We start from the raw sequence: 27062 nt of genomic DNA on the forward strand, positions 1-27062 counted from the left end.
TTTCTCTTTGAGTGAGACGACTGAGAGGTACGATTTCTAGTTCAGGAGTTTGCAGAGGCATAGGGAGTGACGCAGAGCCTCAAGGCAGTGCTTGAAGGGCGCAGTTTCTGTTGGGTCAAAAATCAAGTGGAAAAGAACAAAGACACATAGAAGGGGAATTTTCTCCTCAAAGAACTTTCCGCCAGAAAGTTCGAAATTCTCACTTGCTGAGAACCTGAGCAGTGTTAGGATATTCCGACACATAGGATATAGTTAAGTTCAACTTGGTCTAGTATAGAGTTAGGTTAGAGTTAGGTAAAGTGTGTTTCTTTACCGTTGTACATTTTGTAACTTACAATCCGACGGTCACGATATGTAGTGATCCGACGGTTCACTCTCACCTCGGTATTACCGACACTTGATCCGTGGCTTGACACCCGATTGGTCCATGAGTTCTATTTAAAGCGCATGGAGGGTCATTGTTCGGGTAATCCGTGCATGAGAGAAGCTTATGTAAATTTTCATTCTTTGATTAATAAATTGTCTGTACCCACGTTGGGACAGGCCGTGGACTGTTTCCCTCCTTGCACTCTGAGGGTTTTAACCACGTCAAAAATACTGGTGTATTGATTTGAGATCTGGTTGTGAGCGGTGTCCTTTTGGTATTCTTCTGTGGAACTTACCCTGTAAATTCCTACATGGTATCAGAGCTATTTGAGGGCCGCGTCCGTTGGTGATCCAAATCTGAAGCCGGTAGAACTGCATGCGGCTGTCGTTTCCTAGATCTGCTGTTTCTGACTGCTTTCGGGCCGAGAGGACTGCTCTGTTGCATTCGGAGCATCTGTTTCAGTGAGGAACCCCTTTCGTTTCACGCGAAAAGGTTTCCGGTAGCCCTAGCTGCGTCATTTTTCAGATCGGGAGGTATACAGTGTTTTTTTTTGCAGTTTACTGTCATTTTCTCTCTGCTTATTTCGGTTTCGGTTTATTTAGCCTTTTTTTTTTTCCCGGATCTATACCTTTCATTTCTGCGTATGCTCTTTGCCCTGCGACTCTGTGCGATCTGGGCAAATCAGAAACAGAAAGAAAGGATTTTTCTCATGCGTATGCTCTTTTCCCTGCACCTTAGTGTGATCTCGGAAAATCAGAAACATTGAGGAAAATATTTAGTTTTTCGGCTAAAAGCTAACTTTGAGATTTTTTTTTAAAAATTTCTAGTTTTTTGGCTAAAGCTAACTTCGAGCCGTAAGGTTCGTTTTTCTTTGGATATTCGTGTTGGGTTTTGTGTTTTGTGTTTTGTAGGGGAAAAGAGTCTTCCCAAGGCAAGCACGCAAATCGAGGCCCCCCCCCCCCCCCCCCCCCTCTCTCTCTCTCTCTCTCTCTCTCTCTCTCTCTCTCTCTCTCTCTCAAATCTTTTGTATAGATCAATTGGTTCAAAGACCTTTTAAGAGAGTAGAGGTCTTGGGTTCAAGTCTCCATTTTGTGGGGGCGGATTTTTTCATTCCCGCACATTCGCGCACTTTGCCGGCAACGTCAACAATTTTTTTTCAAAAAGCCATAACTTCTTCATCCGGAAGCCTTTTTCAGAGCCGTTTTTTTTAAAACCGCCTATTTTTTCGAGATCTATCCATTGGACCACTCACTTTCAGCATCTTCAGCTTCAGTTGTTTTTCAAAAATGGAAAGTCCATGCCAAGTCATTCTTGACAGCACTAACTACTTCCAATGGGTCGCCTACATGGGAGATTTACTTAGAAGTAAAGGTCTCTTCAGAATAGCCACAGACCAAGAGAAGAAACCCAAAGATGAAGACAAGGCCGAAAAATGGGAAAATCGACAAGATCAAGCACGTGGCTTGATAGGAATGTCTGTTTCTCCTGATCTTAGATTCCACATTGCAGAAATTGAAACTCCTCATGAAGCATTAGAAAAACTTGCTAAAGTTTTTGGGATTAAAAATGAAATTAGATCCCATCAACTTGAAAATGAGCTGCTTACTTTGGATCCTAATAATTTTTCTTGCATTGAAGATTTCTTGTCAAAATTCAAGAACCTTAGATATCTCTTGGAAGGTGTTAAAGTTAAGAAAGATGATGGTAACCTTATTTATTCCATCCTCACTAAGTTAGGGCCAGCCTACTCTGTATTTGTTTCCACTTTCCATTCTACCAGGGAAGCTTTCATTTGTCAAGGCAAAGACTACAAGCCCCCTTCCTTTGACTCCTTTTGTGATTCCTTAATAAGAGAACAAGAAAAACTCTTACACCTTGGTCTTCTTAATCTTGGAAACTCTTCCACAAAAGCGTTAGCCGCCCAGCAGTATCCAAATTCAAAGAATCCTAAGAAGTCTTATCCTCAAAGGAATGGTCCTAAACCAACTCAGCCTCAAGATGAAAGATCATTTCAGCAATATGATAAGCCCAATAAAAACAAATGGAAGAAGACTGAAAGACATTGTAACTTTTGTAATCGAGATGGCCACTTAGAATCTAAATGCTTTAAGAAGATGGAAGCCTTGGAAGCCGCAATGAAGAAACATAACATCCATCTGGAGCCTACTTCAACTTCAACTTCCGGAACGGCATTTTCTGCATGTCATCGTCAATCATCTCAGTCTGGTTATGCATTAAATGTATCTTCTTCTTCTTCTCATTCTCATGAGTGGCTCATTGATTCTGGAGCCTCTTGTCACATGGCCAAAAACCAAGCCATGTTTTCTTCTTTAAATGATTGTAACACCAAAAATATATATGTTGGTGATGATAGATCTCTTAATGTTGTAGGGACTGGAACTGTTCATCTAGACAATGGTCAGTTCAATGATGTATTATGTGTTCCAAACTTATCCTGCAACCTTCTATCTGTCTATCAGATAACTCATTCAGGTGAAGGTAAAATCGTTGAATTTTCACCTCATGATGTTGTAATCAAGGATCTAAAAGATCCTAAACAGATTCTAGCTACTGGTCTTGCTGATGATTCCAAAAGGTTGTATAAGTTTCACAACTTTGGGTCATCCCATCTTCCCTCAGTATTTGTTGCTCATAATGATGAAGTGAGCAAACTTTGGCATGAGCGGTATGGTCACTTAAACTATCGCTCCCTTCAGCATCTATGTAAAGAAAACATGGTGACAGGTCTTCCTATGGTATCTTGCAAAGATGGTGTTTGTTCCGGATGTGTACTCGGAAAACATCATCGGGACAGTTTTGACAAACGTGCCTCTTGGCACGCCTCAGCCCCTTTACAGCTTGTGCACAGTGATTTATGTGGTCCTCTTCCTGTTGCTTCATTCTCTGGCTGCAAGTACTTCTTAACTTTCATTGATGATTTCTCTAGACGCACTTGGGTATACTTCTTAAAACTCAAGAGCGAAGTATTTACCACCTTTTTGGCCTTCAAAGCATTCGTTGAAAAACAATCTGGACATCAAATTCTTAAGCTAAGAACTGATAATGGTGGAGAATATGTTAAAAATGCATTCATCACCTTTTGCACCGAAAATGGAATTCAAATGCAACATACTGTTCCATACACTCCACAACAAAATGGTGTAGCTGAAAGGAAAAATCGCACTTTAAAGGAAATGGCTAATTGTATGCTGCAATCTAAAGGACTCAGTCTTAGTTTTTGGGCCGAAGCAATTAATTGTGCAAATTATATAATCAATCGCACTCCTACTAAGGTTCTAGAGAATATCACTCCAGAAGAAGCTTGGAGTTCCATTAAACCAGATGTAAGTCACTTTCGTGTGTTTGGAAGTGAAGCATGGGCCCATATTCCAGATGAAAAGCATAAAGCCTTAGAACCTAAGAGTGAGAAATGTACTTTTGTTGGATATTCTGAAGATGTAAAAGGCTATAGACTTATTCCATTTAAGTCCAAAAATGTTATCATTAGAAGAGATGTAAAATTTGATGAAAATAAATCGGCCTGCGAGCCTAGTCCGGCGGATGTGCCACCTCTTCCTATCTCTTCTATCTTTGAAAACATTTCTTCTTCTGATGATGAAAGCGAGGATGATAATCCTTCCCCACCTTCTCAGGATCCTCAACTTCCAAGATGGGTCCGTGCTACTCGGGATGCAGCAGGTGATCTTGCCGGTGATCCTACAGATCAGCGACGTACACGTTCTCAGTTTGAAAGAGCCTCTTCTTTACTGGCTCAAGCTCCAGTAAATCATGATCCTGACACTTTTGCAGAAGCTTCAGGCCATCCACATTGGGAAACAGCTATGAATGAAGAATATCATTCATTGATGACAAATGATACATGGGATCTTGTTCCTCTACCAAAGGGACGCAAACTTGTTAGATGCAAATGGGTTTACAGAACCAAGTATGGACCAGATGGGAAAGTTAATAAACATAAAGCTCGTCTAGTTGCTAAGGGCTTTTCACAGGTTGAAGGCATTGACTACACTGAAACCTTCTCTCCAGTTGCCAAAATGAACTCTATCCGCCTTGTTCTTTCCCTTGCTGCCTCTTTAAAATGGGAAGTCCATCAAATGGATGTTAAATCTGCCTTCTTGCATGGGGACTTGCAGGAAGAAATCTATATGGAACAACCCATTGGCTTCATACAAACAGACTCCAGCCTCGTTTGTCGACTTAAGAAATCCCTTTATGGCCTCAAGCAAGCTCCTCGAGCTTGGTATGCCAAAATGGATAGCTTTCTTTTAGAATCTGGCTTTTCTAGGTGTCATTCTGACAATACTGTCTACACCAAGAAAGTGGGCAACTCTCTCATCATCCTTGTTCTTTATGTTGATGATCTTATTCTTACTGGTAGTGATCCCAACCTTATAAACCATGTGAAGTCCAGCCTTAAAAAGAAATTTGAAATGACAGACTTAGGACACTTACACTATTTTCTCGGTCTTCAAGTCTTGCAATCCCAAGAGGGTATTTTCCTTTCCCAGTCCAAGTATGCTTGTGATATTCTTCGTCATTTTCACATGGAAGACTGTAAGCCAGCCCCTTCTCCCTTTCAGTCTGGAGTCAAACTTTCAGTCTCTTGTACTTCTCCTGAAGTTGATGCTACCTTATACCGTCAACTTGTCGGAAAACTCTTGTATTTAACCCATACTCGTCCTGATCTTTCCTTTGTTGTTGGCCTTGTTGCTCGTTTTATGCAAAACCCCCGTGAAAGTCATTGGAAAGCAGCTAAAAGAATACTTCGTTATGTTCGAGGTACAATACAGTTTGGGATTCATTACAGTGCCAAAGCAGCTCCTCTGTTAGTTGGTTTCACTGATTCTGATTGGGCTGGTGACCTTGATGATCGGAAGTCTACTGCCGGTTATGTCTTCACTCTTGGTTCAGGACCTATTACATGGGCTTGTAAGAAACAGGCTGCCATTTCTCTTTCGTCAGCAGAAGCAGAGTATCGTGGTGCCGTGGAAGCTAGTAAGGAAGCCTTGTGGCTTCGTCAGATCCTATCAGAGTTTGGCTTTGAGCAGCAGCATCCAACCACACTTTGGTGTGATAATCAAAGTGCCATTCAGCTATGCAAAGATCCAGTCCAGCATCAGCGCAGCAAACACATTGAACTACACATGCACTTCATCAGAAAGCTCATTCTTGACCATGTTCTTGAAGTGCAATATTGTCCAACGGATGATCAGGTTGCAGACATCTTCACAAAGGCTCTCACAGAGGCGAAGTTCACTAAACTTCGATATATGCTTGGAGTTCAGGAAGTTGTCACTAAGGGGGGATAGGCTCTAGTGCCTCCTTCCTTCTCCTATTGTGTCATATTTGTAAATCCTTCAATCCTATCCCAAGTTGTTCTTAAGGGGGGATGTTAGGATATTCCGACACATAGGATATAGTTAAGTTCAACTTGGTCTAGTATAGAGTTAGGTTAGAGTTAGGTAAAGTGTGTTTCTTTACCGTTGTACATTTTGTAACTTACAATCCGACGGTCACGATATGTAGTGATCCGACGGTTCACTCTCACCTCGGTATTACCGACACTTGATCCGTGGCTTGACACCCGATTGGTCCATGAGTTCTATTTAAAGCGCATGGAGGGTCATTGTTCGGGTAATCCGTGCATGAGAGAAGCTTATGTAAATTTTCATTCTTTGATTAATAAATTGTCTGTACCCACGTTGGGACAGGCCGTGGACTGTTTCCCTCCTTGCACTCTGAGGGTTTTAACCACGTCAAAAATACTGGTGTATTGATTTGAGATCTGGTTGTGAGCGGTGTCCTTTTGGTATTCTTCTGTGGAACTTACCCTGTAAATTCCTACAAGCAGTGCTAAGCAGTGACTAGAGGAGTCAGTTCAACAATTGGGTGAGATGGCTTCGCATGGGCTCAGAGATCAGGACAGGTTGGACGGAGCCTCCAACTATGTCATATGGAAGACCAGAATCTTAGCTATTCTAGAAGAATATGATCTCGAGGCCTACGTCAAAAGCGTTGTAGTTATTCTTGCTAACAACGATCAAAGGAACAAATACAAGGCCGAGCAGGGGAAGGCAAAGAGGCTCATTCTCGATGGGGTTTGAGATCATGTGGTCTCACGCTTACAGGGCAAGGATACATCTTGAGAGATGTGGGAAGCCTTGTCTTCTCTATATGAAGGCCCTTCCGAACAGCAGAAGATGTATTTGGAGCAAAAGTTGCAGTGGACTTTGTTGTAGAAAGGAGAAGGGGTGAACCTCTATCTTCAAAGTCTTCATGACACTAGAGACCAGCTTGCTGCAGTGGGGTCCACTCAACCAACAGCGATGGTGAGGATAGCCTTGAATGGAGTCTCGGATGAATGGAAAGTTTTCGTCTAAAGCATATTGGGCAAAGAAAATCTACCTTCATGGGAGGAGATACCGGCGACTCTTCAACAAGACAAGTTAAGGAGGGACCTAGTGAAGGTCAACCTCAATGGCAGCAGTGGGAGTGGCACAAAGACAAAGGAGGAGGAGGAGAACGCAACTCTGGCATCGAAGGGACAGCAGAAGCCGAAGCGAAAGGAGGACATTTTGAAGGTGAAATGTTTCAGTTGTGGCGAGATGGGCCACTATGCATCCCAGTGTCCTTTGAAGAAAAAGGACAAGGATGAGAAACATGATCCTAAGGTTGCTTCAGCAAAGATTGATGAGGATGAGTTTTCCATGAGTGCCCACGCATCTCCAGGCGGGAGATGGGGCGATATTGAGTTGTAGTCGGGAGGACTACATGTGGGCAGGATCCTTGAGGAGTCCACCTCTTAGATCAATTCCTTGCTACGGGAGCCCAAGATTCAGCAGTAGCGAGATGGACTTAGTGTCAAATGATGCAGTGGAGTATTTGGAGGACAAATGCAGTAGTTGGGGACCAGAGACTGATCAGCACAAAGCAAGGTTGGCAGCAGTGCAATTGGCACAGTGCAGGAGTCAGCAGCAGTGCAGAAGATTCAGAGGGTCAGAATCAGCAACAGTCAAATTCCAACATTCATTATATTATGTTGAACATAGTTAAGTTCAGCTAATTTTGGATGCTTTTTAGTTGCTTCTCTTAGCAACTGAGTTGCAATACGAATGCAGTGTTAGCAGTGGCAGTGCTAGCAACATAGAAAATGTAGCGTTTGAGAGGGAGTTGTAGTACAGATGCAGCAGTGGCAGTGGCAGTGTCATGGGCAGCAATACAGTAGCAGCAACAACACAGTGTTGGTGGCAGCAGCAGTGCAGAAAGGAGGTGCTTCAGAAATAGAGCAGCATGCAGGTGGACATTGTTACTAGAGCACTTTCCTCGCTAAAAGGGAGTGTTAGTTTTTGATAGCATCGGAAGTGCTCTAACCTTGAAAATTGGTGGAGAGGCTAAGGCACATGAGTTCTAAAGAACCTAGAAACCGTTTGGTGAAATTCCACCCGGATTGTATTTTATTAAAATAATTAATATTTTTAATGGGGTTCCTAAGTCTAAACTGAGTGAAATTAAAATATTAATGAGTATTAATCAAAATATGGGTGAGAATGATCTAGAAGGCGAATCAAGTCATGTTTTAATTAGCCATTGATTAGAGATCTAATCTCGGTCGTTGAAGACTCAACAGGAAAAGTATAAAATGGAGGCTTGGGGCTCATTTGGAAATACACACAGAGAGATTGAGGAAATCGATTTTCTGAGGTGAGAAGTTCTCAGGAGGAAAATAGATTGGGGAGATCTTGCAGCAGAGGAGCAGGGATAGTTCGGGAGTACAGACAGAGAGGTAGAGAGAAGTCAATGGAGGCAGAAAGCAGCCAAGAGGACTGACGCTGGGCCAGTCTAGGCCCACGCAGTCTTGACGCGGAGCCAGAAGGGCCAGCGCAGAGGAGAAAGCTGCCTTCCATGCAGAAAGTCGGAACTGTTAGAACAACTGGGAAAGCTGATGCAGTGGGCAGAAGAGACAGCACAGAGCCTATAGGGCTGACGCAGGGCCTACGCAAGGCCAGCGCAGAAGTAGTCGGGGTTAGCTAGTTTTGTTGTCGGATCAGCTGGAATCTGCCGAGTGAAGTGAGGTAAAACTCACTTAGATTTTCTGCCATTGTATTTCTCTGTCACTAGTTTGTCAGGAGGGCAACCAGCATTTGTATTCAGAATTACTGCTTAATAATAGAAAAACCTCAGAACTGCTCCACCGGTTTTCCCTCATTGGGTTTTTCCGGGGACTATTGTATCTAAAAATAAGTGTGTCAGATGTATCTTGTTCTTTGCTCTGTTTTCTCTTTCATGAGATCAAATATTTAATTAGTGTAGGTTGCAGAAGTAATTTGCTTCAGTATTCAAAAGAATAACTTGATGAATGTAATTTAAAATCAAGTAGGTGAAGTAGATTCAGATTTGTTGCAGTCGGGGTTCCTCCAATGTAGGAATTTTCACACTATGGGCTCTCGTAACAAGGTATTGATTCATGAGGTGGACCTTCTCAAGAATGTTGCCCATCTGTAGCTCTCTGGGGCTACAAAACCAAATCACCCCACATCACTCCTAGAGGTATATTGGTGATCACGGCAAACTCTTCCTCCAATCTGGAGGACAGCCTATCGATCTCCATGGATGCAACCTGTTGATCCTGCATCTCCTCCTTGTCCTTCTTCCTGAGAGGACATTGGTTGTTGTAGTGGCCAAGCTCACCACATCTGAAGCATTTGACCTTGGAAAGATCTTTCTTCCTCCTGTGTTGATCCTCCTGCCCCTTTGATGCGTGGGCCACATTTTCCTCCTCCTTCACTTGCTTCGTCCCATTGCTACCACTGATGGTGCTCTTCACCAAATCTCGCCTCATCTCCTCCTAATGCAGATCAGCCCACATTCGATCCCACTCTAGCAACATGTCTCTACCCAGAATACTCTCGATGAAGACCTGCTAGTCTTCAAAAACGTTGTTGAGAGCTAACCGCACCGATTTTGTAGGTTGGGGCGCTGACCCTACTGCAAACAGTTGGTCTCAGACATCCTGAATTCTAGTGAGGAAGGGGTCTATGCGCTCCCCTTTCTGCATCCTTGTACATCTCAGCTTCTCCTCAAGATACATCTTTCGCTGCTCAGAAGATCCCTTGTATAGCTTAGCAAGAGATTCCCACATCGGTAGGGCAGTATCTTTTCCAACTATGTGAGACACCACATGATCTCGAACCCCATCGAGAATTGACCTCTTTGCTTTTGCCATCTCCTTCTTGTAGATCTTCAACGAATCTACATCTACAGGTACAACTACCATATTATTGATGTAGGCTTTGAGATCGTATTCATCTAGAAGACATGAAATTCTTGCAAGACATGAAATTCTTGCCTTCCAGATCACATAGTTGGAGGCTCCGTCCAACCGATCCTGATCTCTCAGCGTTGTTGATGCCATCTCTGCAAAAAGTCGAATTCCTCCTCTTCTCCTCTGTGCAACTGCTAATTGGCTCTACATACTCCCTGCTGGAGTGAACAAAACTACTCACAACTATTGTTGCTCTGCTGGGAAAAAATCAAACTTTTGGACTAGAAGTTCCCTGAGAAAAGAATTCCCTCAATGTGCGCTCTTTCTTCCTCTTGACGTGATTTTGCACTAGCAAACTACTGCAAAATAACTACGTCCCAGTTGAAGATCTGATCTGCAAGGAAAATATTGTTGCTCCCTCTGCCTCTAGTAACCTTTGGTCTAGAAAATTTATTCTTTGTCGACTCTCTCAGAGATATGAAATTTTCCTCAAAAATTGACCCTGCTGGCCAAAGGAACTACGCTACCTCTAACGGTTTCGAACTACTGCCTATGCAAAGCTACGAATTCCTCTTCCCTTCTGCTATTGAGCTCTTTGGCTTACAGTCTGTGCTTTGATACCATGTGAAAATTCCAAAACCCAAAATCCTATTGCAGCAACTGATTTAGTTTCTTCTATTTGCTAAATGAATTGAGCAAATTATTTACTGTGTTCTACGATAAATATCGAAACTAATACACTGCAGCATTCAAAAATAAAATTTTGCAAAAGAAATAAAAATGCTGGAAGAATAGATGCGCACACACACAAATACACAATTATTCTTGGACTAAGTCCCCGGAAAAACCCAACTTGGGAAAATCGGTGCAGCAGCTAAGGGTTTTAATATTATGCAGTAGTAAATCAGAGTACAAAACTATGGATGCTCAAATCTAGCAATCTATACAAAGAAATGACTGACAATAAGTCTAGTGAGAAAAATCTCACTCCCATAGGCGATCCAACACTGACCTTGGCTCAAGATGAGTTGCTCTTTGTTGCCTTTATGCAGTCCCTGCGTCAGCCTACGCAGTATTGCATCCCACAACACAGAATTGCTTCCCTCTCGCTATTTGATCAGCTGTTGTCTAGAAGATGGACCCTTTTGGCCTCTGGACTCTCTCTCTGTCTTCTAGCACTGAATCACTGCTTCTCCCTAGCAGAATACGAAATCCCCTCTGAAGCACTGTGTTGCCTCTCTATGGCACTCACTACCTCTCTGCAATGCACTCACCGGAACAGGAAAATCTTCCTCTGGCCTTACTATCCCTGCCCCTCTCTCACTGCTTCGAGCTCACTAGCTCTCTCTCCAGCAACTCAGCGCTACTACTCTAGAGATCAATCTGCCAATGAAATCGAACTGCTGGTGTCTGATGTGTCCTCTCCAAGCCCCATCGAGTTTTTTCTTATAATCTCTCATTGAGACATCAACGACCAATATTAAAACATAATAGATGGTTAAGATTAACTAGAACTCGATCCATTCCTTTTTCTAGAAGATTCTCACCATGACTTAACTAATCATATTCCCTAAGTTTAGACTTGGGAAACATTTAAAAAACTAATTAATTATTTTAATTAAGTCATCTCTAGGTGGAATTTCTAGAAACAATTTCTGGGTTTTGGAGAATACATGTATTCTAGCCTCTCCACCAAATGCATGCCTAGAAGACAACCGATGCTACAAAAACTAACATTGACCTTGTCTTCTTGGACTAGCATTGTTCTTCCTTTTAGCAAGAGCAGAAAAGGCGGTAGGATTGTTTCCATTTGAGGGCTTGACTCCATCATCCTTATTTCTTCTTGAGTGCATCTAGCCAATAATTCATCAAATCCTGGAATCTTGTCATTGTTGAAGATGGTAGTGTTAAACACATCCCATTCTCTTGTAAGGCCTCCAAGTGCAATAAGAGTGAGCTCCCTGTCACCAATAACTTCTCCAATAGATAAGATATCATTCTTGATTTCGGTAATCCTCATGAAGTAGGATTGAATGGATTCTCCTCTATCCATCTTGATGTCTTTCAACTTGTTCTTGAGAAAGACAACTTGATTTGCATTATTTACTTTGAACATCCCAACCAGCGTGTCATACATCTCCTTAGATGTTTCCAAATCAAAAATATAGGCAACCAAAGGCTTGTGAATAGAATCAATAATAATTTTCTTAGCTTTAACCTCACCTTTCTTGTACTTTGTTTCTGCAACAGCAAATGCATTTGAAGGAGGCTCCACTACTCTTCCTTTGACATAGTCCATAGCATCATTGTTAATTTTAGGTATGTTCTATGCTTAGAGCAATTTATTTCAATTTTCATAGTTAGCTCAATATCTTTTCCAGATTAGCAATCACATCAATATTAAAGTAAACTGCATATAGAACATAAACATAAATCGCAGAAGACAAGCCAAGACAAGAGGACACAAGATGTGGCGCTAGCCAGGGACAACCCCCAATGTGGGGAAACCCTTGATCAATTCTTCTTCTATGTTCTTCAATAGTTCAGCAGAGGGAGAGAGAGAGAGATAGTACATTTACAACAGAATTCAACGCTTTGACTTATCTAAATAAGAGCATAGATCATTTCTAAGAAGATGATACATGAGATTAGTTTAAGACATGTTGCTTCAATTGATTCGCCAAGGTGACTCCTTCACCTATCATTCTGTTGCATCTCATCATCATGCTACACCACACCGTGTTGCACCATGTTGCACCTATCATCATAATGGTGGACCTCATGACCATGTTCTACACATCATACTTCTGCACCTTGCTTTCCATGTTGTCCATGCTTGTTCTTGTCCCATGTGCCTTTGCTGTCATGTCACAGCTACTGTCCCACTTTGCCTAGCCATACCTTGCTGCTGTCCCATAGGGCCATATGTCTTAGCATACCTTGTTGTTGTCCCATGTGTCTTAGCAGCACCATGTAGCCTTGCTATCTCATGCATCTTAGCGGCACTATATACCTTGTTGTCCCATGCATCTTAGCAGCACTATATACCTTGTTGTCCCATGCATCTTAGCAGCACTATGTACCTTGTTGTCCCATTTACTTTGTTGCACTAGTGTGCTAGTAGCCTTGCTGTCCCATGCATTGTGCTGTCCCAACATGTTGTTCATGACTGATCTGGTTAGGGCACTAGGCAGCCCTAACTCCACCTAACAGTCATCAAACAAGTCCCTTGATGACTACGGCCCACCTTGGCAAGCTTCTTCCATAGCTACAATGCTTCCTTAGGATGCATATCAGCCCTTCACAGATCCGTTGTCACCTACAGCAGTTACTCCTACCACAGCCCTCCACGCTGTCTCCTTACGCTGTCACTTAGAGATGACTGTGGCCTGGTTAGGAGGGCCTTTCTAGGCCTCTCGGCCATCTAACTTTCACCTCCTAACAACTGATGTAGTAGTCCCTTACTGCAGCCCTATAAACAGAGATATGCACCTCAAAACCATGCACAAAACTCACCTATAGTCTGCAACTTGATTAGCAAGGTAAGACTGCACCAACGTGTCACAAAACAGTCCTTAAGCCATCCTTCTTGCCTGCTGCAATGTGGCTAAGAGCTACGGCTCTTCTTCTCTAAAATTTGCACCCAAAACAGCGATCAGATACTAGGGTTGTCCACAAACTTGGCTATCTTCTAGACTGCGTAGATACTAGGGCTGTCCTCCTTGAAGTGTTAGGGCTTCTCACTTGACTCCGTCCTCTTGATTAGGGCAACGTAGATCTTCTTCTAGACTGTGGTTAGGTTCTGCGTAGAAGCTAGGGCTAGTACTGCAGCTAGGGCTAATTGTTAAGCTTCCTTTCCTTCTGCGTCTTAGGACTACTTTGTTAAAATTGGCAACTAGGGCCAAACTCCATGTGGGTCACCTCATTTATGGCAGCTGATATTTTTCCTAGATTCCTCTTGTCGAGAGGTGTAGGATTGATCTAAAGATCATCCGATTCCGACAAGTATTTATGGAGATATGAATTTATTTGTATTTACTTGACAAATTGTCAAGGTTGGCCAGCAATTAAATGTGTGGCACACATGCCCAGTGAATCATATAAATACAATTCATTTTCTCATCATCTCATCTCCACATCTCTTCTCTCTCCTAGTCTCTTGGGTATGCATAGGAGAAAGAAGACTCTCTCACATGGGAAGAAGAAAGAGGACGCAGTTAGGGCAGCAAGTTGTGACGTCGAAGGAGGACGCAAGAAGGTACAGCAACACGTTTTGGGTGCTAGAGGACTGTGTTGACCAGCGAATAGGCTCCCTTGACTGCGGATTTGTGTGGGGAGTCTCCCTCTTGCTAGCCGCAATTCAGATCTGCCCTGTTGACCTCTGTTTGACCACTGTTTTGGGGCAGCGTTGACTGGTTAGGGCTGACTGTAAGAGCTGATATATTGATTGTTGTTTTGACCATGTTTTAAGGACTATTTTGGGCTGCTACTTATTGTTGTTGAAGACCAAGTTCTTCAATTTGACTAGAAGTCAATCCGGGGTTGTTTGACCAAGTTTGACTTTGCTGATCTAGGGTTTGCTGTTTCTGATATAAAATTACAGAATTCTAATTTTGTACAATTTCTCTCTGCTGAACTGTTGAAGACAAAAGAAGATTTGATCAAAGGGTTTCCCTGCATTGGGGTTTGTCCCTGGCTAGCCGCCACATCTTGCGTCTCTTGTCTTTGCTTGTTTTCTGTCGACGTTTAATGTTTTATTTGCACTTTACTTAATGTATATATGATTGCTAATCTGTGGCTAATAAGAAGAAAAGAAGTAAATTGCTCTAAGCACAGAACATACCATAATTTAACATGGTATCAGAGCTGAGGTGAAGACAAAGCCCAAGCAAAAGCAATCACCGAAGGCTGTTGAAGCAATCTTAAAGAAGTCATGGGGTCCTCAGCACACTTCCCCGCTGAAGACAAACTCCGTGAGAATTCTGACTATCATGGATGGAAGATGTCTCTCGATCTAACATTAGAAGAGCAGGAAGTGTTGGACCATGTGAGAGGCAATATTGTTGTGCCTCCATCAAATGCATCCATTGCTGCTAGAAGCAAGTGGACCAAGGGAGAAGTCAAAGCAAGGAAGATCATCCGGGACTCTATCAACAAGCGCCTGGTGACCCATGTTTCAGAGCTGACCACCTCCAAGGAAATCTATGATAGACTGGTGAGTCTATTTAAAGTTAATGATACAAATTAAGTTTTGTTCCTTAGAAATAACCTGAAGGAAATTAAGAAGGGCAAAGATGAGAGTATGCAAGCATATTTCTTAAGGATCACCAAGATCAAGAATGATCTCCTATCTATTGGGGAAGTAGTTCCTGACAAAGAAATGACACTCACAACTCTTGGAGGACTGCCACCTGAATGGTATATATTCAGGACTACTCTTCTCAACAATAATGTAATTCCTGGATTTGAGGATTTGATGGCAAGATGCATTCAAGAAGAAACAAGGATGGAAGAGCAAGAAATGCCCGCACTTAAAGGCCATCCCTTTGCCTTTTCTTCTCATGCTAAAAGAAGAAACAATTATGGGGCTAAATCCAAAGGAAAGGTTGGACCAAAAGGTGGAAGAAAAGGTCGATGTTACAATTGCAACAAAATGGGCCACTATGCGAGGGAGTGCCCTGATAAAAGGGACTCACACCATGACGATGATCAAAATCACTCTCAAGGCAATCAAAGGAATGGCAAGTCCAATGGCAGAGGTAAAAGAAATGCCGAAAATCAAGGAAGAGGACAACCCTTCAAGAAGGCAAGAAACTCCAGGTATGAATCTAACGTTGTTAACAATAAGCAAGATGAATATTATCTACCAGCGGCCCTCTCTACTACTGCTCCCCCGGACTCGCTGGGAAATTGGCTTATTGATAGTGGTCCCTTAAGGCACTTCACTAGTTATAAAGAAGCTCTCTCTAATCTGATAGAGAAGGAGACCAACCTGGAAATTGTTCTTGGGGACAACTCAAAATATCCTGTAAAAGGCGTAGGGAATGTCACTCTTCAATTGAATCAGGGAAATACAATTCATTTACAAGAAGTATTATATGTACCTGATCTAAAAAAGAAGTTGGTGTCCATTTCGGCAATGGAAGACAAAGGCTACAAGGTGGCCTTCATTGATGGCAAGGCATGTGTATGGAAAAAGAACTTTAAAAATGCTTTCATCCTTGGGTTTCGATTTGATTCATTATATCAGGTCGGAGGAAGTCTGATGGGTGTCATGTCTTGTGACACATCTCTTCAGTCTGAACTATGGCATCGGAGGTTTGCTCACCTTCATTATAAAGCTCTACCCGATGTGAGAAAAATGGTGACCGGGATGCCCGAGTTCCGATTAGAGCAAGAAGGTGTATGTCCGAGATGTGCCGAAGAAAAGCTCAAAAGAGGACCATTCCCTTCAAGCCAAAGAAAGACCTCTGATATGTTGCAGTTGGTTCACTCAGACATATTCGATATGATGCCTATGAACTCCTTGGGCGGATGTTTATATTACCTCACTTTTACAGATGATTATTCTCGCAAGACTTGGATATACTTCTTAAAAAAGAAGGATGAAGTGTTTTCCTGGTTTTGTCACTTCAAAGCCTTGATCGAGAATCAAACCGAAAAGAAGATCAAGATCTTAAGGACTAATAATGGGACTGAGTATGAATCCAATGAGTTACATGACTTTTGCAAAGAGGCTTGCATTAAGAGAGAGACTACTACACCATATACTCCTGAGCAGAATGGTGTGACAGAAAAGAAAAATCTTACGATTGTGGACGCTATCCGTGCTATGCTCCATGATCAAAGACTTCCGAAGTTTCTATGGGCCAAAGCTACAAATACCGTTGTATATGTACAAAACCGATGCCCTCATCAAGCATTGGGTTCCAAGACTCCCGAAGAGATGTTCACTGGTAAGAAACTTTACGTATCTCATTTTAGAATTTTTGGAAGTCCTGTATATTTTCATGTGCCGAAGGAGAAAAGGAATAAATTGGGTGCATCTGGAAAGAAAGGAATCTTCGTGGGCTATAGCGAAAATACTAAGGGCTATAGAATCTATGTGGTTGGTCAAAGGGAAGTCGAGATTAGCCATGATGTCACCTTTGACGAAGATATGGCTCTTAGCAAAGTTGACAATCTTCCTACTCTAAGGGGATCTAAAGACGCTGACACTAGGGAACTGAAGGAAAAGGAAGATGAGACAATGCCCGATGTGGAAGAACCTATGGATCCTATTGATCCCCCTCCGCAAGAGCCCTCCTCTTCTAGGAAGAGGCCTTCATGGCTTAGGGGGACACTTGATGATGCTGAAGGGCACATTGCACCCAGGGGAACCTTCCAGGAAAGTAAGAAGCCAACCAGGTATAAGGGATACTTGACCATCATGAGCACGATCATCCAAAATGAGCCTTCGTCATTCGCAGAAGCTGTCAAGCATCAAGTATGGAAGGATGCTATGACTAAAGAATATGAGTCCATCATGAAAAACGATGTTTGGGATGTGGTCCCCAGACCCCAGGACAAAGCAGTTGTCACTTCGAAATGGCTTTACAAGATAAAGCATGCAGTTGATGGAAGTGCGAAAAAGTACAAGGCTCATTTTGTAGCTCGTGGCTTCTCTCAGAAGGAAGGTATAGACTATGACGAGATAATTGCACCTGTTGCCTGATATACCACCATCTGCTCGATCATAGCCCTTGCTGGTTTGCAAGGATGGAATCTACATTAGATGGATGTCAAGACTGCATTCTTGCATGGTTCGATCAAAGAGGAGGTCTATGTGGAGCAACTCGAAGGATTTGAGATTCATGATCGAGAATCTCATGTGTGCAGGTTGAAGAAGGCCCTCTATGGGCTGAAGCAAGCACCCTGAGCGCGGTATGAGAGGATCGATAGCTACATGATGCAGCTGGGATTCACTAGGAGTGAAGCCGACCCTAACCTTTACTTTAAGGTTGAAGATGACAATCCTCTCATATTAGTGTTGTACGTTGACAACCTCTTTCTAACAAGGGCAAACCCTCTCATTCACAAATGTAAGAGGGAGTTGGCTTCTGAGTTTGAGATGAAGGACCTAGGACTGATGCACTATTTCCTAGGACTAGAAGTCTGGCAGAAGCCAGGGGAGATTTTCCTATCTCAAGAAAAATGTGTGGCAAAGATATTTGAGAGATTCGGTATGGTGGACTGCAAGCCCGTAACTACCCTGATGGAGCTTGACTTCAAGAAGTTAAGCGATAGTGCTGCCGGACCTGTTTTACAAAATGCTACCGAGTATCGTCAACTCGTCGAAGCATTGATATTCTTGGTGAACTCCCATCCGAATATATGCTTTGCAATCAACACGTTGAGTCAACATATGGTTGAGCCTCACCCCACACATTGGATTGGTGCCAAGAATCTGTTGAGATATCTTCATGGCACAATCACTCATGGGTTGAGATACACTGCCGGAGATGTGAGACTACTTGGATATACCGATGTTGATTGGGCAGGCAGTGTGGTGGATCGAAAGAGCACTTCTGGGTGTTGTTTCTCTTTGGGATCTGCCTCGATATCCTGGATGAGCAGGAAGTAGAAGTCGGTGGCTTTGAGCACCGCCGAGGCAGAGTACATTGCTGCTAGTATGGCCTCTTGTGAGGCAGTCTGGTTGCGAAAGCTCTTCAGTGAGTTGTTTGGATTTACATTGGATACCACCATGATCTTGTGTGACAACCAAAGCGGGATTCGTTTATCAGAGAATCTCGTATTTCATGATCGCTCCAAGCATATCGATATCAAGTACCACTATATTTGGGATATGGTGCAGCAGGGAGCAATAAGGCTCCAACATATCGGTACAGATGAACAGGTCGCTGACATTTTGACGAAGCCCCTGGGAAGGGTCAAATTCTTGACTTTCCGAGAACGACTTGGTGTTGTTCAGAGACCCTCTTATGAGGGTCGAGTATGATGTATTGAGCTCTGGGAGCTCCAGGGGGGCGCGGGGTACTTCTTGGAGCGACATGCGACCACAGGGCGACTCACCATCCCCTGGTGGTGCACTACGTACAAGGTGAAAGGTTCAACCCCTCCCTATGACACCACGTGGCGACTGTAGGACAGGATGATTAGTTCTCCTCTGGGCCAAGATGATTAGTTCTCTGTGGCAACTGTAGGACAGGATGATTAGTTCTCCTGTGGGCCAGGATGATTAGTTCTCCGTGGCGACTGTAGGACAGGATGATTAGTTCTCCAGTGGGCCAGGATGATTAGTTCTCCGTGGCGACTGTGGAACAGGATGATTAGTTCTCTTGTGGGCCAGGACGATTAGTTCTCTTGTGGCGACTATTAGACAGGATGATTCGTTCTCCTGTGGACAAGATGATTAGTTCTCCTGTCGAGGCATCCTACCCATGCAATCTGGGACTCATGGGAAGTACCTCTCATCTGATCAATGAGTAGGGAAATGGGGTTAGGGACCATTAGTAGTACTATCGATGGACACATCATTGTATCTACCGTACTCCCTATGCTAGGATGACCTCCATTGATCTGGGATCAATGACACTGATCTGGGATCAGTGAGAGTGGTATGACACACTCTAAGACTGATTTCGGGTCAGTGGAGGATGGTATGATACATCCTCGATCATTTCTTCTTCTTCATAGTTCGAGCAGAGCAGAGCAGGGCCAAGCTGTGTAGGGCAGTGCATTTGATGGCTGGGATAGTAGCGACGGTCAAACGGATTGCAGATGGAGTTCTCCCTAGTTGAGAGGGAGTGTTAAAATTGGCAATTAGCACCAAACTCAATGTGGATCACCTCATTTATGGCAGCTGATATTTTTCCTAGATTCCTCTTGTCGAGAGGTGTAGGATTGATCTAAAGATCATCCGATTCCGACAAGTATTTATGGAGATATAAATTTATTTGTATTTACTTGACAAATTATCAAGGTCGGCCAGCAATTAAATGTGTGGCACACATGCCCAGTGAATCATATAAATACAAGAGAAGTTGATTCATATTTTCATCATCTCATCTCCACATCTCTTCTCTCTCCTAGTCTCTTGGGTATGCATAGGAGGAAGAAGACTCTCACGTGGGAAGAAGAAAGAGGATGTAGTGAGGGCAGCGAGCTGTGATGTGGAAGGAGGAGGACGCAGGAAGGTACAACAACACGTTTTAGGTGCTAGAGGACTGCGTTGACCAGCGTATAGGCTCCCTTGACTGCGGATTTGTGTGGGGAGTCTCTCTCTTGCTAGCCGCAATTCAGATCAGCCTTGTTGACCTCTGTTTGACCACTATTTTGGGGCAGCGTTGACTGGTTAGGGCTAACTGCAGGAGCTGATAAATTCACTATTGTTTTGACCATGTTTTGAGCACTGTTTTGGGCTGCTACTTATTACTGTTGAAGACCGAGTTCTTCAATTTGACTATAAGTCAATCTGGGGTTGTTTGACCAAGTTTGACTTTGCTGATCTAGGGTTTGTTGCTGCTGATATAAAATTATAGAATTCTGATTTTGTATTATTTCTCTCTGCTGAACTATTGAAGATAAAAGAAGATTTGATCAAAGGGTTTCCCCACATTGGGGTTTGTCCCTGGCTAGCCGCCACATTTTGTGTCTCTTGTCTTGGCTTGTTTTCTGTCGATCGTTTAATGTTCTATCTGCACTTTACTTAATGTATATATGATTGCTAATCTGTGGCTAATAAGAAGAAAAGAAGTAAATTGCTCTAAGCATAGAACATACCATAATTTAACATGGTATCAGAGCTAAGGTGAAGACAAAGCCCAAGCAAGAGCAAGAGTAATCACCGAACGCTATTGAAGCAATCTTAAAGAAGTCATGGGGTCCTCAGCACACTTCCCCACTGAAGACAAACTCCGTCAGAAGTCTGACTATCACGGATGGAAGATGTCTCTCGATCTAACATTGGAAGAGCAGGAAGTGTTGGCCCATGTGAGAGGCAATATTGTTGCGCCTCCATCAAATGCATCCACTGCTGCTAGAAGCAAGTGGACCAAGGGAGAAGTCAAAGCAAGGAAGATCATTCGGGACTTTATCAACAAGCGCCTGGTGACCTATGCTTCAGAGCTGACCACCTCCAAGGAAATCTACAATACACTAGTGAGTTTATTTAAAGTTAATGATGTAAATTAAGTTTTGTTCCTTAGAAATAACCTGAAGGAAATTAAGAAGGGCAAAGATGAGAGTATGCAAGCATATTTCTTAAGGATCACCGAGATCAAGAATGATCTCCTATCTATTGGGGAAGTAGTTCCTGACAGGGAAATGACACTCACAACTCTTGGAGGACTGCCACTTGAATGGTATATATTTAGGACTACTCTTCTCAACAATAATGTAATTCCTAGATTTGAGGAATTGATGGCAAGATGCATTCAAGAAGAAACAAGGATGGAAGAGCAAGAAATGCCCGCACTTAAAGGCCATCCCTCTGCCTTTTCTTCTCATGCTAAAAGAAGAAACAATTCTGGGGCTAAATCCAAAGGAAAGGCTGGACCAAAAGGTGGAAGAAAAGGTCGATGTTACAATTGCAACAAAATGGGCCACTATGCGAGGGAGTGCCCTGATAAAAGGGACTCACACCATGACGATGATCAAAATCACTCTCAAGGCAATCAAAGGAATGGCAGGTCCAATGGCAGAGGTAAAAGAAATGTTGGAAATCAAGGAAGAGGACAACCCTTCAAGAAGGCAAGAAACTCCAGGTATGAATCTAACATTGTTAACAATAAGCAAGATGAATATTATCTACCAGCGGCCCTCTCTACTACTGCTCCCCCGGACTCACTAGGAAATTGGCTTATTGATAGTGGTCCCTCAAGGCACTTCACTGGTTACAAAGACGCTCTCTCTAATCTGATAGAGAAGGAGACCAACCTGGAAATTGTTCTTAGGGACAACTCAAAATATCCCGCGAAAGGCGTAGGGAATGTCACATAGAACTTACCATAATTTAACATACTTCCGCCTAGATTTCTCTCACACTAAAACCCAAAACAAGTGGAGAGAAATCAAGATAGAAGTGTGTGTGAAATGACTCTCAAGTCATCTCCTTTTATACTAAAACGTTGAGCACATGTGGGGTTTATTTGGTTGCTAGCCGACCTTGATGAATTGTCTTATAACACAAATAAATTCATAACTCCATGAATACTTATCGAAATCAGATGATCTTTAGATCAATCCTACACATCTCGATGAGAGGGATCCAAGAAAAATATCAACTGCCATAAATAAGATGACCCACATGGAGTTTGGCCCTAGTTGCCAATTTTAACACCCTCTCAACTAGGGAGAACTCCATCCGCTGATCCATCTGTCAGACTGTACTATCTCTTCCATCAGTGCTCTGCACAGCTCTGCTCTGCTCTACTCTACTCTGCTCTGCTCTGTTGAGCTCTGCTATGCTCTACTGAACCATGAAGAAGAAGAATTGATCGAGAATGTCTCACACCATTCTCTACTGACCCGAAGTCAGTTCCATATGAAGAGAGTGTGTTATACCACTCTTACTGACCCAAAGTCAGTTTCATTGATCCCAGATCAATATCACAAGAGAGTGTCTCAAACCACTCATACTGATCCCAGATCAGTCTCATCGATCTCAGATAAATGGAGGTCATCCTAGCATAGGGAGTACAGTAGAGACAACGATGTGTCCATCGATAGTACTACTATGGTCCCTAACCCCATTTCCTTGCTCATTGACCAGATGAGAGGTACTTCCCATGAGTCCCAGACTGCATGGGTAGGATGCCTCGATAAGAGAACCACTCATCCTGTCCCTAAGTCACCACAAGGTATCACAGGGAAGGCTACGCCATTCACCTTATACATAGCGCACCATTAGGGGAGGGTGCGTCGCCTTATGGTCGCTTGTTGCTCAAATAAGTACCCCAAGCCCCCGGGAGCTCCCAAAGCTCAATGCATGCAACATGTAAGACCCTCATAAGGAGGTCTCTCAACGACTCCAAGTCGTTCGGGAAAATCACAAATTTGACCTTTCCCTGGGGCTTTGACAGAATTTCTGTGACCTGTACATCAGTCTCAATGCGATGGAGCCTCCTTGCTCATCGACGTACCATATCCCAAATAAGGTAGTATTTGATGTCTATATACTGGAGCAATCATAGAATAAGGGATTCCTCAACAACCGAATCCCCCCGTGGTTGACACAGAAGATCACGGTGGTATCCTTCATGTGTACAAATAGCTCACTGAAGAGCTTCCGCAACCAGGCAACTTCACACGAGGTCATACTCGTAGCTATCTATTCGGTCTCAGCAATGCTTATAGTAATCGACTTTTGCTTTCTACTCATCCAGAATATCGAGCAGAACCCAAAGAGAATCAGTACTCAAATGTGCTTTTGGGATCCTTCACATTGCATGCCTAGTCAGCATTCGAATAATTATGTCGTTTCATATTTCCGACAATGTATCTCAATCCATGAGGGATTGTGCACCGAAGATATCTCAGAAGATTCTTATCACCAATCTAGTGAGGCTCAACCAAAATATGAGCCCAACATGCTAATTGCGAAACATATATTCGGATGGAAGTTCACCAAGAACATCAATGTGAATGAGTTTATGAAACTCAAAGGCATTTCCCAAATCTGGTCTGTCATCACTACCATATAACTTATGAAAGTTAAGATCCTCAAGGTAGTCACGAGCTTGTTGTTCACCATTCCAAATCTGGAATCTAACTCCCTCTTACTTCTGCAAATGAGAGGGTCTGCACCTGACAGAAATAGGTTGTCCTCAGAAGGTGTCGGTATTAAGGTCTACCATCCACAACCTTTGAGCAATGGTTTGGATCAATTTCACTCCTAGTGAATCTCAGCTTCATCAGATAGCTATCAATCCTCTCATACTACACACGAGGTGTTTTGCTTCAAGCCATAGAGGGCTTTCTTCCACCTGTATACATGAGATTCCTGATCATGAATCTCAAACTCCTCAAGTTGTTCCAAATCTGTGGACCTGCTACATGAGGGGAATGGTCCCCTTGTAAGATTTTCCTTCGGTACATCTCAGACATGTACCTTCATGCTCTTCTTCAATTTAGACATCCTTGTCACCATCTGACTCACATCGGGTTGGGCCCCATAAGTAGACCTCTAGTGTTATAGACGAGATATGTCAAGTGACATGATCTCCAATGGACCATCCTGCAACTTGATACAAATTGCCAACCTTGAACCCATGAGAAAAAGCATCTTTGAAATTTCTATTTTCAAACACGTACCTTTCCATCAATGAATGCCACCCTGAAACCTTTGACTTCCATTTCCGAAATGGACACCAAGTTCTTCTTGTGATCAGGTACATAAAAGAGATTTTGTAAATGAATCGAGTTACCCTCATTCAATTGAGGGATAACATTCCTTACACCCTTTCCGAGATAGGTGGCATCGACTCCAAGTATAATCCCACGATTGTTTCCATCTCTACTAAATTAGAGAGATCACCCTTCTATCCGATGAAGTGCCTTGAAGCACTACAATCAATAAGCCAGATTCTCAAAGAATCTGAAGGAGAGGGCCAATACAAGATAACGCTTTTTATCTTATCAGAAACAACATTTGATTCTTCATAATTGGGGTTCCTTGCTTTCTTTGGAGAGTCGGTCGTTTCCTTGATGACTTGCATTACCTATCATTCCTTCAATCGTTGAAAATGTCCCTGAAATGATTGTTATCTTCATCAAGAGATGTGTCCCTACCATTCGAACACTCCTTCGCATAATGGCCGAACTCATTACAAACAAGGCATATGTCTTTCTTTCCACCCTTAGATCCGAACTTCCCAATGAAGTGGTCTTTAGGTACGCCATCAGAAGCTTCCACTGGGCCATTCTGATAGTGTTCTCTGCTTCGACTTCAGCATTGGCGAATTTGAAGAGGGATGAGGAATCCATTGATCCTTTTGTCCTTTCCTAACTGTCTTCAGTGATTGCTCTTTCACTCTTGCTTGGGCATTGTCTTCACCTCAACTCGGATACCATGTTAATTTTAGGTATGTTCTATGCTTAGAGCAATTTATTTCAATTTTCATAGTTAGCTCAATATCTTTTCTAAATTAGCAATCACATCAGCGTTAAAGTAAGTTGCAGATGGAACATCAACATAAATCGCAGAAGACAAGCCAAGACAAGAGGACGCAAGATGTGGCGCTAGCCAAGGACAACCCCCAATGTGGGGAAACCCTTGATCAATTCTTCTTATATGTTCTTCAATAGTTCAGCAGAGAAAGAGAGAGAGATAGTACATTTACAACAAAATTCAACGCTTTGACTTATCTAGATAAGAGCATAGATCATTTCTAAGAAGAGAATACATGAGATCAGTTTAAGACATGTTGCTTCAACTGATTCTCCAAAGTGGCTCCTTCACCTATCATTGTGTTACATCTCGTCATCATGCTGCACCTCACCGTGCTGCAACATGTTGCACCTATCATCATAATGGTGGACCTCATGACCATGTTGTACACATCATAATGTTGCACCTTGCTTGCCATGTTTTCCATGCTTGCTGCTATCCCATGTGCCTTTACTGTCATGTCACAGCTGCTGTCCCACTTTGCCTAGCCATACCTTGTTGTTGTCCCATACGTCTTAGCATACCTTGATGTTGTCCCATGTGTCTTAGCAGTGTTGATTTGGGGTAGCGTCGGATGCGCTCTAGCCACGAAATTTGGTGGAGAGGTTGGGGCACATGAGATCTCCAATACCCAAAAAGGGTTTGGGCAGATTCTAAACAGATCAGGAGATATTAAAATAATTAATATTTTTAATGGAGTCCCTAAGTCTAAACTTAGGGAAAATAAAATATTAATGTGTATTAATATGAATCTGTGTTAGAATGGTCCAAAAGACATGGATCAAGCGAGATTTAATCTTAGCCATTGATTAGGGACTTAATCTCAGATATTGATTAGAGACTTAGTCTCGGCCGTTGATATGTCAATAGGAAAAGTATAAGAGGAGGCTTGAGGGTCACTTGGAGAATGCACCAGAATGATCAGTCATTCTATTCTCTAGAGCGGGGTTTGCTAAGACAGATAGAATCATTGATCGGAGAGCAGCTGAGGGGCATTGAGTACAGAGAGACAGAGAGGCAGAGATAGTGTCGACAGAGCAGCAAAGCAGCCAGAGAGAGTGACGCAGGAGCAACCAGTGCTCATGCACAGCCATGCAGAGGCAGCTAAGTGTTGCGCAGAGCACTAGAGGCGCCAATGTAGCTGATGCAGAGGGTCAGAGAGCTGACACAGGGCCTCTTGGGGCTAACACAGACCAAGATAGGCTGACACAGGGCCAGCGCTGGGCTAGGAGAGGCTGACGCGGTCCAGATTGGGCAGACGCTAGGGTTTCTGGGGCAGATTGGTGTTGAGCAGCTGCCAGAAGGATTATCCGAGGTTTCAGCCAGTAGATTTCTCAGAAACTGAGAGGTATTACTACCAAGGAAATTCTCTGTTGGGTAGGCCAGTTTCGGCACCCAGATTGTACTATGATATTGCTTAATAAGAAAACCCTCAGATAGCTGCACCGGTTTTCCCACATTGGGTTTTTCCGAGAACATTAGTCCAAAAATAATGGTGTCATATGGTGTGTTTGTTTCTATTTCTTTTAGTTGTTGATCTGAAATATGTTGAGCATTCACTAGTGTTTATTTTCAGTATTTACATTGTAAATAACTTGTTAAGGAAAATAACAAGTAGGTAGGAATAAATCAGACAAAGTGCATGGACAGTTTCTAACTAAGTAAACTTAGAAACTTCAACAAGCAGCACCATGTAGCCTTGTTGTCCCATGCATCTTAGTAGCACTATGTACCTTGTTGTCCTATTTACTTTGCTGCACTAGTGTGCTAGTAGCCTTGCTGTCTCATGCATTGTGTTATCCCAACATGTTGTTCATGACTGATCTGGTTAAGGCACTAAGCAACCCTAACTCCACCTAGCAGTCATCAAACAAGTCCCTTGATGACTACGGCCCACCTTGGCAAGCTTCTTCCTTAGCTACGATGCTTCCATAGGATGCATATCAGCCCTTCATAGATCCGTTGTCACCTACAGCAGTTACTCCTACCACAGCCCTCCAAGATGTCTCCTTACATTGTCCCTTAGAGATGACTGTGGCATTAGGGCTTCTCACTTGACTGTGTCCTCTTGATTATGGCAGCGTAGATCTTCTTCTAGACTGTGGTTAGGTTCTGCATAGAAGCTAGGGCTAGGACTGCAGTTAGGGCTAATTGTTAAGCTTCCTTTCCTTCTGCGTCTTAGGGCTACTTCCTCCTAGATTTCTCTCACACTAAAACCCAAGACAAGTGGAGAGAAATCATGA

Source organism: Pinus tabuliformis, chromosome J (assembly GCF_031772625.1).
Source record: "Pinus tabuliformis cultivar Carrire ecotype Pingquan chromosome J, CPIR1, whole genome shotgun sequence".
In the NCBI taxonomy this organism is placed as follows: Eukaryota; Viridiplantae; Streptophyta; class Pinopsida; order Pinales; family Pinaceae; genus Pinus; species Pinus tabuliformis.